Source organism: Marmota marmota, unplaced genomic scaffold, assembly GCF_001458135.2.
Source record: "Marmota marmota marmota unplaced genomic scaffold, marMar, whole genome shotgun sequence".
Classification (NCBI taxonomy): domain Eukaryota; kingdom Metazoa; phylum Chordata; class Mammalia; order Rodentia; family Sciuridae; genus Marmota; species Marmota marmota.
In genome coordinates, this window is record NW_026000108.1 from 43,463,856 (window position 1) to 43,482,605 (window position 18,750).

The window sequence follows — 18,750 nt, forward strand, 5'->3', positions numbered from 1 at the left end:
TATACTTAAATAGCCAAAGGTGTGTATATAATTGACATCCATTTGTAACTAGTAAAATAATCATCATTTTTATTTATATAAGCCCTTTCATTGAAAAGTGCCTCATTAGTCTCTTATTTTCGAAAAGCACAGTTCCTTCAGTAAAATGTTAAAGACATAAATTTGATTCCAGAGACAGATGTGCAAACATCATTTGTATTCTATTTAATGTTAACTGCATTCTACAGATAATTTGTTGGATAGCTCTGCTTAAAAGGGCAAATGGCACTCTCATACAGATGTTCACCACTTCTCTGTAGCTCAATAGGATTTGTGATATGTGTATATCTAACTATGTTCCCCAGAATAGAAAGTTTTGCTACTTTCAAGCATGTGCCCAAAAAATGAAACGCAAGGGCAGAATTTGATTAGTAGTGCGTCAATTAGCCTCTGATATACATTTATTTTCTTTTTCTTTTTTTTGGGGGGGGAGGAAAGGGGGGAACTCAGGAATGCACTCAGGAGTACTCAACACTGAGCCACGTCACCAACCCTATTTTGTATTTTATTTAGAGACAGGTTCTCACTGAGTTGCTTAGCGCCTTGCTTTTGCTGTGACTGGCTTTTAACTGGAGATCCTTTTGCCTCAGCCTCCTGAGCTGACATGTGCCACAGCACCTGGCCTCTGATATACATTTCTAATGCCATAATAGAATACAGGACAAACTGAGGGTTGTAGTAATTTTATCCTCATCACACATATTCCTTAGGTGGCTATCAGTGTTTTCATCTATTTTTAATTTTTTTAATTTATCTTTTTCTGATCTTTTTAGATATATATGACAGTAGAATGTATTGGGACATATTATACATACATGGAGTATAACTTATTCTAATTAGGATCCCATTCTTATGATTGAATACGATGTGGAGTTACACTGGTCATTTATTCATATATGAGCATATTAAAGTTATGTTTGATTCATTCATCTGTCTTTCCTATTCTCATCCTACCCTTCCCTTCATTTCCTTTTGTCTGATCCCATGAACTTGTAGTTTTCTCTTCACACCCCCTTATTGTGTGTTAGTAACTACATATCAGAGAGAACATTTGGCCTTTGGGTTTTTTTGGAGGAGGGATTGGCTTATTTCACTTAGCATGACAGTCTCCAATTCCATCCATTTATGAGCAAATGCCATAATTTCATTCTTCTTTATGTCTGAGTAATATTCCACTGTGTATATATTCTTTATCCATTCATCTGTTGAAGGGCACCTAGGTTGATTTCATAGCTTAGCTAATGTGAATTGAACTGCTATAAACAATGAGGCTGCCTAACAGTACTATGCTGATTTTAAGTCCTTTGCATATATACTGAGGAACAGGATACTAGGTCAAATGTGGTTCCATTCCAAGTTTTCTGAGGAATTTCCATACTGCTTTCCAGGGTGGTTGCACCAATTTGCAGTCTCACCAGCAATGTGAGTGTACCTCTTCCCCACATCCTCACTAACATTTATTGTTGTTTGTGTTCTTGATAATTGCCATTCTGACTAGAGTGAGATGGAATCTCAGTGTAGTTTTAATGTGCATTTCTCTAGTTGCTAGTGATGTTGAACATTCATTTATATATTTGTTGACCAGTTACATTTCTTCTACTGTGAAGTGTCTGGTTCTTTGCCCATTTATTGATTGGGTTATAGTTCCTTTGGTGTTAAGTTTTGTGAGTTCTTTATATATCCTGGAGATTAATGCTCTATCTGAGGTGCATGTGGAAAAGATTTTCTCCCACTCTGTAGGCTTTCTCTTCATGTTCTTGATTGTTTCCTTTGCTGTGAAGAAGGTTTTTAGTTTGAGTCCATCTCATTTATTGATTCTTGATTTTACTTCTTGTGCATTAAGAGTCTTGTTGAGGAAGTCAGTTCCTAAGCCAACATTATGGAGAATTGGGCCTACTTTTTCTTTTAGTAGGCACAGGGTCTCTGGTGTAATGGATAGGTCCTTGATCCACGTTGTGTTGGTTTTTTTGCAGGGTGAGAGATAGTGGTTCAATATCATTTTGCTACATATGGATATCCAGTTTTCAGCACCATTTATTGAAGAGGCTATCTTTTTGCCAATATATGTATGTGGCACTTTTGTCTAGCATGAGATAATTATATTTATGTGGGTTTGTCTCTATATCTTTTATTCTGTTCCATTGGTCTTCATGTCTGTTTTGCTGCCAATACCATGCTGTTTTTGTTACTATGGCTCTGTAGTATAATTTAAGGCCTTCTGCTTCACTTTTTCTTGCTAAGGATTGCTTTGGCTATTCTGGGGCTTTTATTTTTCTAAATGACTGCTTTTTTTTTGTTGTTGTTTCTATAAAGAATGTCATGGGGATTTTAATAGGAATTGCATTAAATTTGTATGCTGCTGACATGATTCTATATTTAGAAGACCCCCCCTCAAAAAACCTCTACCAGAGAACTTCTAGACTTCACAAATTAATTCACAAAGTAGCAGGGTATAAAATTAATACCCATAAATCAACAGCATTCCTATGATGAATCAACTGAAAGAGAAATTAGGAAAACTATCTCATTCACAATAGCCACCAGAAAAAATAAAATACTTGGGAATCAATCTAACAAAAGATGCAAAAGACCCCTACAATGAAAACTACAGAACACTAAATAAAGAAATTAAAGAAGACCTTAGAAGATGGAAAGCTCTCCCATATTCTTGGCTAGACAGAATAAAGATTGTCAAATAGTCATACTACCCAAAGCACTCCACAGATTTAATTTGTTTTTGCCACAAAGAAGCTCACAATAGCCTTTATTCAATTATGCTCCTGAGGTAGTTGGCTGCTGTCTCTAATTTTGGTTGGTTCACCCAATTCTGGGTTGGTAAACTAATATATGATCTTTAAGGTCTTCTTGAGTGATTAGTTAAGCTTGTCTGTGCTCCATGGGTGTCTCATCTGTCAGACCAACTTGGGCATGTCCTGTTTGTGGTGGTGGCCCAGGGGAATGGCAAGGGAAGCACAGTTGTGTTGTGCTACTCTAAGCTTCTGCTGCAGGTGCTCCAGTGGAAGTCAGCCACCAAGTTGTGAAGAAGAAAATTCTACAAGCACCAGTGAAGATATACCCAATAGATCCAACTGTGGTCCTAACCACATCTATCCTCAGATATCTTAGTGAAAAACACCTTCAGAAAATGATTGTTCCTGGCCTTTCAATTCTCCAGCTGAGGTTCCAGAGATGAACCTCAAATTCATAAATATAACAAATGTCTGTTTTCTGCCACTCACTTAAGGAGATAATGATTACAATGGATACTTTGGCTTGTAAAACAAAAAGTAGGAGGCACCATGGAAATCAATAATTAATTCTGAAGTTCCTATAGGAAAAATGTTGGATCCCTCTCCTTTGGAATGAAGTCCGTTCCTTGATTAAGTCATAGACTGAGAAAGGTAAGCCCCTTTAGAACAAATGGGTATTACTTTTGTATGTAAGTATGACTTTTTTTTTTTTTTTTAGTACTGGGTATTGAACTCAGGAGCACTTGACCACTGAGCCACATCCCCATCCCCATTTTTGTATTTCATTTAGAAACAGGCTCTCACTGAGTTGCTAGTACCTTGACATTGCTGAGGCTGGCTTTGAACTTGCAATTCTCCTGCCTCAGCTTCCTGAGCAGCTGGGATTACAGGTGTGGGCCACCGGGTCCGACTCTTATTTTGTTTTTACTATGTATTGAAATGTTATTTATTTTGCAAGTGCAAGTATCTTAAAAACTCTGTGGGTTTTCTATGTATCAAATTCAAGTGCACCCAAAGGTACATCTCAATTGTTTCAAAGCATACCTACCACTCTAGACTTAATTTTTGGTATATTTTTATAAACTAGGCTTTTATGAACAACATCATTAACATTTCTAGGAGTACATTTGTCCAGATCAGGGCACCAATTTAATTCTTTTAGGAATTTTTAATATGGAAACATCTTAATTGTTTGAAAGACTGGAGATGACAAAGGTTTTATTTTCTAAACTAGAAATTTCCATAATACCTGAGCTCTTCAGATGTCTGCTAAATGCTGGTTGGAACTGGCCAGTCCTTTGTCCTGCACTTCTCTTCTGGAAACTTAACCATGAACATCTAAGGACAACCAAAAACTATTTTTTAGTACTTTTTTTTTTTTTTTTGCAGATCTCTAAAGACTCACAGTTCATTAGGTATGTTTTGCAACTTTTGGGTAACATGCACTAGTTTTGTTAATGTGACAGAACTTCACTTTTCCTGTAATTCTGTTTTTCTAATTTTCCAAATCTCCTCTAATTGTATAGTTAACACCTATTTCATGGTCCCTTGAATAAATGGATTGTATATTGTGACACCACCTTTCAGTACACATATTTTCATTGTCTATCTAATAGCAATGATTTGGAAGAGAAATCACAGAACTTCTGTGGCATACCCACCATAATTTATTGCTCACATAAATGGAACAGTCTTAGTAACTTTGCTGATCATGCCTAGAAGACACCTGCTTATTAGGGGACATACCATGGCCTCACTTGGGGAAAGTGGGTAACCTCAGCCCTTTCCTATGTGTCTCTTATTTTTGGTCAGATTAGTCTAGGTGTGCTCTTTCACAGCAGTAATAAAGGTGTGTATGAGAATAAGCCCAAAAGTTCTCTATAAACCCGTTTCAATCTTTATTTTTGCATCACGCTTGTTAACATTTCATTGGCTCAGGCAATACATGGCTGAATTCAGAGAGAGAAATTTTCTCTACTCCTACCCTCATGGGAAAGAGTTGCAGAGTCGTGTGACAAGCATGCAGATACAAAGGGGTGGGACGAGAAAATCATTAGGGCCATTTTGGCAACCTACCAATTCTAGATCTTCCAACTTCAAACATTGAAAATTTCAAACAAGGACAAATAAATATTATCAATTACTTTAGATCTTATTTGAAATGTCTAAAGTGTTTCTCTTTAGATTTCACCATGCTTATACTTTTTTGTACATTTAAAGATGCTAATTAAAGTAAAAAAAGTTTCCTCGTGAGGAAAGTTTTCTTTATGGTCTTAGTTAACAGATGAAGAGACCTCAGCAGAATGTTTAAGACACTTACTAAATTTCTTTTCCTTCAAGGACAAATAGTTACTGGCATTCAGATTTGGTTCCATTTGCCAATTGAAACACTTGTTCCTGCAATTAAGCTCTATTAAGTAATAGTGAAGCTTTTTTTTTTTTTTTTTTAGTTGTAGAAACTTTCCCCTGCTGTCTTTTTATAGCTGTACCTTATTTCCTTATATATTATGTGTTTAAATGAGATATTCCCAATAAAGACAGAACCATACAATATGTTTTCAACATCATAAAGAGGGTTAAATATATTCCTTCATGTACAATGCATGGTTGAATATATTTGAGTTAGTCAGAATTTTCCTGAAGAGGAAGCTGAGTCATCATCAGTAACATCATTAGGGTTAACATCATGGACGGAATGATATTCACTAGCTGTTTCCAAAGATGTCATATAGGAAATCACACCCCGGATTTACAATCCTACTTTATTTTCTTTAAACAGATAGTAGTTGAAATTTATGGGAACCTTTTAGCCTTCTGTGATCTCTTATTTCCCAAAGTGGTCACTAAAGGAAAATTAATTAATATTCAAGGACAAGGCTATAATATTTTTGTGACTTTCAACCCTAAGAGCAAAACCCATTAGTAGCTATAGATTTTACTTTGCAGCAATGAGCTAGTGTATAATCAATTTGTGTCCGTCTAGCACTGTATATCAAGATGGTAAGTCTTCCTGGGTTTGTGCATCTACTTCCTACCAGAGCTTGTACCAGCCTGTACGTGAAGAGATGAGGCATAAAATGGAGTCTCAGTGGTTATAAAACAACCCTTTGTGTCTGACTTTGCTCGGCTTCTTAACAGTCATCAGCAATAAAAATTTATTCTAATCAATAGCTTCCCTCTCGGTGAAACTAGGTAATCATTAAAGCTTCTCCTACTTTACATGAACTAATTCTAATAATAGGCACATATTTGTTTAATGTTTTCAATTCTGTATGCTTGTTTCTTTCTCTTTGCCTCTTGATCTCTTTCTGTTGCTCTCTCTTATTTTTCTTTATGTGACATTGTCAAGAATTATATTTCTTTGGAGCATGGGCATTTTTAAACATTGAAAAATGTTTCATGTCATCTTAATATAAAGAAATGAGTCTTATAGAGTATTTAAAACATTTAAAGATATAATACACAACCTATAACTTTAAGCCTTTGTTTTCCGCTGTATTCACTCATCAAGATGTTTTACAAATTTTTTCCACAGTATAGTTTTACTGTTTATGGTTACTAATCCATGTTTTGTTATTGTTGTTGTTATGTTATTGTTATGCAAGAAGACAATTTAGTGTGTGTTGGAAATTTTCTGCTACGTTGAAGCCAAAAATTCTGGCTCTGTAACCTTGCTCATATCATTTTAGACTCAGGTTATTCATCTCAAATTTAAATAACAATAATATTTTCTTATTTTACTACTCCAACAATGGTTCATGAGGATAAAATGAATGAATGTCTTCTGTGCACTATAAATCTTCCTACAAATTCAGACACATGAGCCATGGAGACAGATACATTTCTCTTCATATAATTTCCTAATAAAATACTGTAGCAAAATTTTAAAATCATTCTCCACCCCTCTGCAGGAGTGGTGTGCTAATCAGAATTATGTCACTGTGACAAAATACCTGAGATGATCAACTTATAAGGAGGAAAGGCTTATTTTGGCTCACAGTTTCAGAGATTGCAGCCCATAGTCAGCTGCTTTCATTACTGTTGGATCTGTGATGAAGTAAAACATCACGTTGGGAGCAAAAAACTGTTTATCTCACAGTGGCTGGAAAGCAAAGAGAGAGATGAGAAGTGACTGAAGTCTGAATACCTCCTTCAAGGCAAGTTTCCAGTTACTTAACTTCTTTCTAATAGATTCCACCTGTTAAATGTTCCACCACCTCCTAAAAGTGCCAACAATTGGACGCCAAGTCTTGAATACATGAGCCTTTGGGAGACACTTGCCCAAATCATAACAGATGGGTTGTACCATACCTATTCACTTTTCTTTCTGAGGTTATGGGTCAGATTAAGCTAGGGCTAAGTTTTTATTAAGGTGGTTGAACCCATTTTAACAATTGAATTTTACCAAACAGTATGAAATATTGTTAGAAAACAAAATAGATCTGTCTGTCCGATAAATACATTGAGGCATCCTCAGACTAGACAGAGGCATGATTCTCTGTCTCAATTTAGTCAAAGTCCATAAGAAGAAGCCTTGACCCTACCCAACTTGTCTTGTCTCTCACAGTGTTGGAAAGACAAAACCAAGCTCCTAGAATTAATTTTATCTATATCTCAGACCCAGAGAATAAACTATAACTTCACAAAATTGTAATTGAGTTAAAAGACAAAGAAAACCAAGATGGAAGAAGAAAAAACAAAACAAAGCAAAAATACATAAGAAAGAGTCTTGATGATTAATACAGATTGACTTAGTAGATTACTAATTTGCCATTGGAAGGGCAAAATTAAAGGACTCTTATCCTGTACTCTGAACCACAATATGCATTTATTAATAATATAATAAAACTCTTCAGAAATAGAGTTTTTCCTTCCCGCATATAAAAGGCATATCCTAGATGCCATGATATTTGCACTGAAATCATGAATATGCAAATATATAATCCTTTCTTCTTTTTCATCAGCAAGTCCAATGAGGTAGAAAACATGTATTCTCTTTAACCATTTTATTAATATATGACAAAGAAAATTTATCTTTATGTTAATGAAGGTATTGCTTACCATTTATTGGATGTTTACTAGGTATCAGGCAATGGATTGGGAAAATAAATTACAATTGCTTTCTTTTTTTTGCAAGGGGTGGGGTATTGGGGATTGAACTCAGGGGCACTCAACCACTGAGCTGCACCTCAGCCCTATTTTGTATTTTATTTAGGGACAGAGTCTCACTGAATTGCTTAGCACTTGATTTTGGGCAGGCTGGCTTTGAACATGTGATCCTCCTGCCTTAGCCTCCTGAGCTGCTGGGATAACTGGTGTGTGCTACCACCCCTGCCTGCAATTGCCTTCTTACAATGATTTTTAGTTGAAGAAATGGTAGAATACAATTCATACACTTTGATTAGAAACAATGAATCAATACATGCTACAGTAGGAAATATACTTTTTTGTACCACCACCACTTCTATCATACAACACACACACACACACATGAGCACACACCACACTTTCTTATTTTTAAACATGATATTTAACATATTTTCTGTGTATCCTAACTGATCTACTAATGCATCTTTTTCTTTAGAGAGGAATTAGTCAATATTGAAATACAGTGTTCACATGAAAACTAAAAGACTCATATAGTTAAATATTTTATTAAGAAAAGTAAAGTGGGAGGAATCAACCTGCCCAATTTCAAGGTTTATTACATAATTATTGAAATGAAGGTTCTGTGTTATTTGTGAAGGGAACATCACATGATCAATGAAACAAAATAGAGAACCAAGAAATATACCACACAAGGGATTTTTCATAAAGATGCAAAACATATCCAAAGATGGGAAAATTGTATTTTCAACAAATTGTTCTAGAAAATTGTATATTCATAGATAAAAATAAAACATGAACCTCCACTTAAATCTCATACAAAAATTAACTCAAAATGGAAAGCAGGCTTAACCATAAAATGCAAAAGTTTAAACTGTTAGAAGAAAACATAGGAGAAGGTCTTCGAAACCTATGATTTGGTGAAGTATCCTTAGGCACGATGCTAAAAGTGTTATCTATAAAAAAAAGACTTTAATGAAGTTCAATGTTTTTCTCCACAAAAGAGGTGGTTAAAAGATAACATCTTGAACTACAGACTAGAAGAAATATTTGTAAAACATATATCTCCAGAATATAAAGAACTCAATATTAAAAAACAAAAATTCCTGTTAAGCCAGATGTGGTAGTGCATATGTGCAGTCCCAGAGGCTTGGGAAGCTGAGGCAGGAAGATTGCAAGTTCAAAGCCAGCCTCAGCAAAGCAAGGCACAAGGCAACTCAGTAAGACTCTGTCTCTAAATAAAATAAAAAAAAGGGCTGGGGATGTGGCTCAGCAGTTGAGCACCCCTGAGTTCAATTTCAGTACCCCACTCAAAAAAAAATCCAGTTAAAAATGGACAAAAAACATTTTACCAAGGAGAATTTATAAATGATAAACACATAAAAAAATGCCCAATGTAATTAACCATTTGAGAAATGTTAATCAAAACCACCATGAGATATCATCTCACAATCGTTAGGATGGCTATAATATAAGAGACAGACAGTAACAAGTGTTGATCCATACCAACACTTGTGGTGAAATTGAAATACTCTCACTACTAGTGAGAATGTAAAATGGTAGGTCTACTTTGGAAAATAGTTCAGCAGTTTCTTACAAAACTGAGCTTACTTCAGCTTTAATATCTATCAAACAATCTCCTTAGCATTTATTCAAATGAATTGAAATCTTTTATCCACAAAAATATATGGTCAGATTTTTATAGCAATTTTACTCATAGTATTTAAACTTGGAAGCAATGAAGATGTTCTTTAAATGGCGAGTGGACAAACAAACTGTACATTATATAATGGATAAACAAACAGGGCATTATATAATGGGGCATTATTCAGTGTTGGAAAGAAATGAACTATTAAGCAACGGAAAAACAAAGAAAACTTAAATGAATATTTCTAAGTGAAGACCATAGATCAGAAAAGGCGGCACACTATGATTTCAACTACATAATATTTTGGAGATTGCAAAACTGAAAACAGTTAGAGAAATCCGGCGTTGCCAGGGTTTAGGATAAAAAGGCAGAACACAGAAGAAACTATTCCATATGATAATGGTAAGTATGTGATACCATGTACTCGTCAAAACTCATATAAGGTACAAAAAATTCATTGAACCCCAATGTAGATGATGGACTTTAGTTATTATGTTATCAACATTTTGGGTTCATCAATTTTTTCCCCAAAAGTAGAACAGAGTTCTATTTTCATCAAACAGAGACAAAGAGATGTTGGCTCATCAATTATAAGTCTTTAATAATGGGGAAACTATGTAGGGGTTGAGAAAGGAGGAATTATATAGGAATTGACCTTACTTCATGCTCTAAAAAGTAGCTTATTAGTTTTTAAAACCTGAACATTAACATCAAGAAACAAAACACGAAAGTCAGAACTAGGCACATTCACAATGAAGTACTACCTCATAACTACTAGGATGGCTGTGCTCAAGTGGACAGATTACTAGCATTTGTGAGTGTTTAGATAAATTTAGTCTCATGCATCATTGGTTGTCTTAGTCATCTTGAGCTGCTATAACAAAATACTGTTAAGCATTTTGTTCAGACAACAATTTATTTCACACAGTTTGGAAGGCTGGAAATCAGAGAAAAAAATGGCAAGCGAACCAGAGTTTGGTGTCCTCTTTTTAGTTTGTAGACAGCTGGCACATGGCCAAAAGAGAGCTAATTTGCTTTTTGGCCTCTTCTTACAAGAAGCAATTATTATTCACAAATACTCCGACCTCATGACTTAATTACCACCTGAGGGCTCTACCTCCAAATATAATCATATATTTAGATTATGTTCTCACTATATGAATTTGGGGAAGAGAGACACAAATATTTAGTCCATTTCACTGGTGGAAATGTAAAATGGTTCCATCATTTTTGAAAACAGTTCTGTAGCTCTTTAAAAGATTAGAGACAGAGTTATCATGGAACCGATAAGTCCAACTCCATTGCATATCTAAGAGAAATAATAATATATGTTCTCACAAAAAGCTGTACAAAATGTTTAGATAAGCATCATCCATAGTAGCTCCAGAATGAAAATAACCCAAATGTAAATAAATGAAACATGACACGTCCATACTATTATTTAGCAGCAAAAAGGAAGTACTAATAAATTATGAAATATGAATAAGCTTTGACTATATTATACTAAGTAGAAGCATCCAGTCACAAAAGAGCATATATTGTGTGATTAATTTATATGAAGTGTTCAGAATAGGTAAATATAGAGACAGGAAAGAGGCAGTTGTTTATGACAGGAGACAGGAAAATGTTTGAGTAGGAAATCACTGGTAATGGGAATAGGGTTCCTTTTGAGGGTAATGGAAATTTCTAAAATTGGCTTGCAGCAATGGCTACATAGCTCTGTGATTGTGCTAAAAGTCATATAATGGTTTAAATTTATGCACTTTATAGTATGTGAATTATATTTCAATAAAGATGTTAATAAATGGGCCAAAGACCCATAAGAACCCCTCCCCCCAAAAAATATTGAAAAAGTAAAGCAAAGTCAGAGGACTGACATTACTTGACTTGAAGTCTTACTATAAGGCTGTAGTAACCCAAATAGTGTGGTATTGGCAAAAGAATAGACAAGTAGATCAATGGTACAGAATAAAGAGCTTAGAAATAGATCCACACCATATAGTCAACTCAGCTTTTGATAAAGGAGCACAAACAAAACACTGGAGAAAAGACAGTTTTTTTTTTTCAACAAAAGGTGCTGAAGGAAATGTACATCTACATGTCAAAAACAAATAAATAATGTATAATTAATCCAGACACAGACTATATGCTCTTCAAAAGAATTACCTCAAAATGGATCATCAACTCACATCTAAAACGCAAAAGCATAACATTTCTATAACATAACATAAGAATATGAACATGACCTTGGATTTGAAAGAGCAAGATTTATGAAAGTAATAATTGATGTTGATCTTTATTAAAATTTTGAAAAGCTATTCTGTGAAAGATTTTTTGTCAAGTAAAGGAGATAATAAGCCACAGATGGAGAAATTTTTTAAAAAAAAATATCTATCTGATAAAAGACTATTATCCAAAATACACAAGGAACTCTTAACACTCAGAGAACACACACACACACACACACACACACACACACCCCACCATTAAAAATGGACAACAGAGTCAGGCATGGTGGTACATGCCTGTGATCCCAGGAGTTCGGGTGGCTGTGGAAGGAGAATCTTTAGTTCAAAGTCAACCTCAGCAAAAATGAGGCATTAAGTAACTCAGTGAGACCCTGTCTCTAAATAAAATACAAAATATGGCTTGGGATACTATACCAAAGAAATACATGGATAGCAAATAAACATATGAAAACATACTCAACATTAATTGTTGGGAATTTAAATTTACAAGGATGATGTATAGCACACGTACCTTTTGGAATAGTGAGAACACAAAACTAGGATAACAAAAAGATGTCAGTGAGGGTGTAACTGAAACAAGAAGACTCTTTCATTGGTGGCATGATTGCAAAATGGTACAGCAATTTTAGAAGACAGTTTGAAAGTTTATTATAAAACCAAACATTCTTGTCATATGATACAACAATTGTGCTCCTACCCAAAGGATTTTAAAAATTACACCAACAAAAATACTTGCACATGAATATTTATAGAACATTCGTAGTTGTCAAAACTTGAAAGCAACTGAGATGTATCTCAGTGAGTATACTAGTCTTCCAGGAATGCAGTAAAAAAATTCCACAGACTCAGCGGCTTGAACAACAAAAATTTATACTTCACAATCTGGAGGCTGAAAGTCTAAGATCCAGGGCTCAGTATAGTTGGTTTCTTCTGAAATCTTGCTTCTGTTGCTTGCAGATGGCCCTGTTTCCTAACATGGTCTCCCTTCTGTGCATGTCTGTGTCCTGATATTCTCTTGTAATCACCAGTTATATTATATTAGGGCTTATCCTCATGACCTTATTTTAACTTGATTACTTCCATAGTCCTATCTCCAAGTATGGTCAGGTTCTAAGTTTTTAACATTTCAACATATGAATTTGTGGGTTAGGAGATAGAATTTATCCTATAATAGTAGGTGAACATAAAAGTGAAATATCATACATCTAGATAATGGAATATCATTTGGTGCTGCAGAAATGAGCTATGGAACTATAAAAAAATCTTAGAGGAATCTTAAATGCATATTAGTAAGTGAAAGATATTGATCTGAAAAGTCCACATACTATTTTATTCTGAATATATAACATTCTGGAAACAGCAAAACTAAGGAAAGACTAAACGCAAAATCAGTAATAACGAGAGGTTGAGGGAAGGGAAGAATAAATGGGTGATCATTGATTTGTTTATATGAAATGTTTATTACTTCTAGGGTCTGTCTGTAATCATATAAATTATTCTGAGGCTTTCTTTCTCTCTTTTTCCTTATTCTGTTTTTGTTGTTTTTGTTTTAAAATAAAATGCCACTGTCAGAATTATATGATGGTACTAAAAGAAATAACATTAAAACATAATAAACCCACAGAAGAAAATGTACATTTATAAAATTTTGTGTACTTATTGAAATAAACCCAATTTTTTTCTCTGAATATTTTTTAAGGAATTGTGTTTATTTCCTTGACTATTCTTTTGATTATAAGTGAATATGTTGGATCATTCATTCAGAAAGAATTTTAAAAAGTCTTTATGAACAGTGTGTTTCCATACTGATTCCTATTTAAAATTATTAGCAATTCTAATGTTCTCAACACTATGACATTTGTATATTAGGTTGGTGATGATCATTATGACAAGTTACTGTCTCCCACTTAAAGTAAAAATTGAAAAAAAATTCTCTTTCCATGAAGGGTTTTGTTCCATAAAATTTCCTGCCATTAAAATATTTTTATTCTTTCCATATTCCAAAGGTACAATTTTGAAACATTCTTGTATATTATTATATTGCTTTGACCATTTTCTCTGTTGATTTGTTCCCTTAATGGATACTTATAACAGAAGTTTCACACACACACACACACACACACAATATCTTCAAGTATTTTCTTAGTGGAGAAAAGAATAAGAGAGGAAAGAAGGTGCTAGTTCTCCAGTTATTCTATCTCTATTTCATTTTATGATAGTAGATATAACATAAAATGAAAAGCTTTTTCTAGTATAGCACAGGGACTTGTGACATCTGTTTTTATTAACGCTGCATGAGCACTAGAAAATGATAAATACATCTTTGGTAGTACCATGACATCAGACCTTTAAGGATACATACTCTTCAATTTAATTACTTGTTTAAGCTTTGCTAACATCCATAAGAAAATGTAGACTTCACTTCTCTTTGGTCTTTTGTGGTAAAAACCTTATTTCTTTTATATATTTGCTGAGTGGTTTGTATATTTTTGTATGGGAGGTGCTTCCCATACAAAAATATACAAATTATATACAGAATAATTGGAGCTTAAATTATGATATTAGAGAATGGTCACTTTTAATGGAGAGCCCCATTGAATTCTTGGCTTGGGAGGAAGAACTTTATAATTCATGGTTATTCATAGAGATAGAACACATAGTGTGTGTGTGTGTGTGTGTGTGTGTGTGTGTGTGTGTGTGTGTTATTATAAGAAATTGGCTCTGAAGTCCAGACCCAGGAGAGCTGGAAAGTACAGTTCCAGTTTGAGTCCAGAGGCAGGAGAAGACAGACATCCCATTTTGATCTGTCAGGAAAACAAAAAGAATTCTTTCTAACTCAGGCTTTTATTCCATTCACACATTTATTTGACTGGATAAGGCCCACCCACACTGGAAATGGCAATTTGTTTTACTCAGTCTACCAATTCAAATATTGATCTCAACCAGAAACATCCTTACAAAAACACCTAGGAATATTTAACCAAACATCTGGGTAACTCAAGTTCTGATCAAGTTGACACAAAATGAATTAACTATCAGAGACTTAATCATCACAGATTTGCTATGCAATAATCAATAGGTGTGCTTTTTTTTTTTAACTGAGAATTCATTCCAAATGGAATACTAAATAGGAAGAATAGAAAGAATGAGAGAAAAAAACTGTACTAATTTCTGTCCATAAAAAGCACTCTGGGGCTGGGGTTGTGGCTCAGCCAAAGAGCACTTGCCTAGCATGTGTGATGCCCTGGGTTCGATCCTCAGCACCACATAAAAATAAATAAGATAAAGGTATTGTGTCCAACTATTACTGAAAAATAAATCTTTTTTTTAAAAAAGCACTCTGATCAGTGTGAAATAGTATCAGAGAAGAGATAGTGGCAGGAGTTATAGCTTTAATTTGCAGCAATATGAAACTACCCTCTTCAAATAATAAACTATATCCTTTTAGAAATTTTTTGTATTGTTTGTTCAACTATATTGATGAAACACTGTCTAAATTCAAGGTACTGCCAAGTCCTGCAAGGAGATACAAAGATAAATAAAATATTCTGGCATAAGATTTAGTAGGATAGAAATGTAGGACCAATAGTCTTAAACTTGAAAACCCTAACATCCTATGAAACATGAAGAATGAGGTGAAGAATATCTGGTCCGAGTAATTCTTGTAAATCCAGGCAGGAAGAACTACAAAGGTCTGAACATGGCAATAGGGTTTTGGCCATAGTTATTTGACCTTGGAAAATATGTCTAGTTTCTGACTGAGATGGAAAAAAGCAAAGAGAACAATGAAGAAATAGGTCAATGACCATGTCAATTACCCCAGGTAGAATTTCAGGACAGAATTCTAAGAGAATTGAAATATGTGATATGAGAAACCAGGTATTGGATAGGTTAGAGCCCATTAATTAGAAATGCAACTCATTATTGAAGTCAGATTAAAAACAAGGGCAACCCAGTACTTAGTCACACTGTGAGTGCTGTCACACTGATAGATCCTAGATCTTAGCCATTTCAGTTCAAATTTGTTCTAGGAGTTCTCAGCTAAGGTGGCTGCTTTTGGACCAGGCTCCATGTGGTCTTAATCTGCTAGGACCTGTATAGAAGCTGTATAGCGTTTTCTCCCATGATAATATAATTATCCCAGAGCAGGAAGCAGAAGATGTGCAGCCTCTTGAAGCCAAGGCTCAGAAGTTGAAAAATGTCACTTGCCACATTGTATCAGTCAAAACAATTCACAAGACCACCCTAGATTCATAAGAGGTATAAAAAGAGAAATTGCTAACATAAACATATATTTGTAGCATTTGTTAGAAACAGTTGAACATACAAAGGCATCAAAAGTAGTTGAGTGTTGGGATTGGCTCTTTTGCTACTTTATCTTTCATCACATCCTTCAACTTTCCTGATGGAGGATAAGATATATGGAACACAGCTACCTCTCCCATCATTCCTATCTCAGGAATCAGCAGAGCTGCAGACATAAGTGAACTTAGTCAAGACCAAGTAGTTAACATACAGTTTCCTGCAGATGCACGAGTAATGTAGTCAAGATCTCAGAATCACCCAATTGACCAAAGACTCATGACCAATACTAAAAGTCTGTTGTTTTAAGCAACTGAGTCTTAGGGTACTGTGAAAACTTATATAAAGTTTGAATAACTAGATTCTCAGAGGTTGGCATGTGTGTGTATGTATATGATGGATATGGTAACAGGTTAGTGTGGGAGGCCGCCCTCCCAGGGTCTGAGCATCCTTTCTCGCCTTGAGTAAGGGGGGTGTTTGGTCTGGCCTCACACTCCACACGCTATACCAAGGAAGTGGGCTCCACCTTGGCTCGGCAAAGAAGTTTGCTCTAGCCCTGGACTTGGGCATTACCCAATGGGATTGGACAACCCCCATTTTGAAACATTGTGTCCTGCCTTATTTGGATGGAATATTCTTTTTTTAAATTTTTTTTATTTGTTTTAATTAGTTATACATGACAGTACAATGACTTTGATATATCATACATTTGAATCAATTGGGATATAATTTCTCATTTTTCTGAGTGTGCAGGTTACAGAATATTCTAATGAACGTTTTTTCCCTAATAAATAGAGGGGTTCCAGGTGCACTCACTCTCTTGCCTCTTGCCTTTCAGCAGGAAGAGGATCCTTGAGGTCACAGAATAGTACCACCCTCAACCTAAGAAACTCATGTCCGTGTGTTGTGTGATTTCTTCGCCGTTTTCTCAGTTTAATATTGCAGCAGCTCCTTTGAACCCAGCTCATCTTGCCAGCGTGGGCAAGCGATGAGAGAGGTTAGTACGGTGCTTAGCAGAAAGGATAGGCCAAAAATATCCACTGAATAGACAGATACAGATGGTAATTAATGTTAGCAAAGAGATCTTACAATTTTGTCCGAGAATCTATGGTTATTGGACATCTTGTAAACTCTGACTCTGGGTAATTATAGATACATTTCCTTTTCTCAAAAATTAATTTTATTTCAAAAATTATTAGCTCCATGCATTTGAGCTAAGATGTATACTCAAGCTATTTTACATCATATGTCAGTGAGTTTCTATGGGAAGTTAGGAGAGCAATGCCTAGGTTGCTCTGACCTAGAGAAACCTACTCATTGTCATCAAAGCTCTATTTTAAATGACCAGAAGAATTTGGATCAGAAAGTGATCTCCTTAGCTTAATCACTTTCATGATTAATGCATAAGCCTCTGTTCAGTTGATGTGCTGCAGTTACTACTGCATTTTGGAGTATGATGTTTTCCTCTAAAAGCTTTGTGTCAAGGCAGCTTGGATTTTAAAATCTAAGAATAATATATCAAACACCTTCTTCTGTGAGAGACTGATCCCAAATGGTACATAAAGGGATAGAATTGGCTTAGGGTGGATTGAATTCTAGCTACTGTGTTTGCACATAGAATTTGTCTAGAAAGCAGCCTTCAAGCCTAAGTGGGCACAATTTACCATGTTTTGCTGCATTATATGTTTAGAGCATTGTTTTTCAAATCTTTTATATTTTTCACACTTGGTTTGCAAAAAGAAAGAGGAAAAAAAAAGCTTTGTGAGTTAAAAAAAATCTAAATGTAAAATAACTGAAAAGTCTCATTTTGAAGGCTTTTGGCTATTCTAATCCTTTTGTTATAATGACTGGCATTTTATTAATATGTTGAAATTTTTGTGAAGAAGCCAAAGAAAGAGATTGAATTTAGAAAGGAACAGGGGGAAGGGGGAAAGGAAGAAAGTGATAGAAGAAAAAAGAAAGAAAAATGCCCTTCCCTCCAAGGCATTTAATCACCTCTGTATGATACTTCAAATGTTTTTTTTTTTTTTTTTCCTTTCATAGCAGGATGTGACTATCAGCCCTGTATTATGAAAGGTAAATCTTTGGGCAGGAGCAGAGTAGATTACTGGCCCAAAGCGATACAGAATGAATGGGCATTCCTAATGCACGACCCGCTCTCAGGCAACTTGAGTTTAATGTCTTCTGTGAGGGCAGCAAATAGAAGGGAGGATCAACATTTATTGTTGTTTCAGGCAGGCATCCAGATTCCCACAACAGCATGACATTTGTTTCTGGCAAGTCCTGCATAATAGACAATCTTGCTATTACATTATTACTAATAAGTGATGTAAAGAGAAAAACATGCTTTCAAATAGTCACAAACAGAAAAGCATTCTCATAAACAAAATGCCAGCATTACACATGTGGTATTCCTTGTTGATGAAGGAAGAAATAAGGCAAGAAGTTGGTGGGATCTGGGTCTTAACCCCTTCCCATCACTAGCTTAGTCAGTATTTGTCCTCGGGCAGATGTTGTAACCTCTCTGAATTTTAGATTTTCTAATATAAACTTCTTACCTTAATGATATTGCAAAAAAAAGCAATGAACAGAATAAATTTTGTATGAAAACATTGTATGGAAAGCAGTATACAGGATAAGGCTTTATGTTTGCCAT

The 18,750-nt window shown here is 34.9% G+C and overlaps 1 long non-coding RNA gene across 1 annotated transcript; it reads right to left on the reverse strand.

The window, feature by feature from the left end:
• Positions 1-469: 469 nt before the first annotated feature.
• Positions 470-3,680, reverse strand: LOC125610863. Its single transcript, XR_007340914.1, has 2 exons — positions 3,608-3,680; positions 470-581 (listed from the first exon to the last, which is right to left on the reverse strand). It is a non-coding gene; the product is annotated as an uncharacterized LOC125610863 (long non-coding RNA).
• Positions 3,681-18,750: the final 15,070 nt, after the last annotated feature.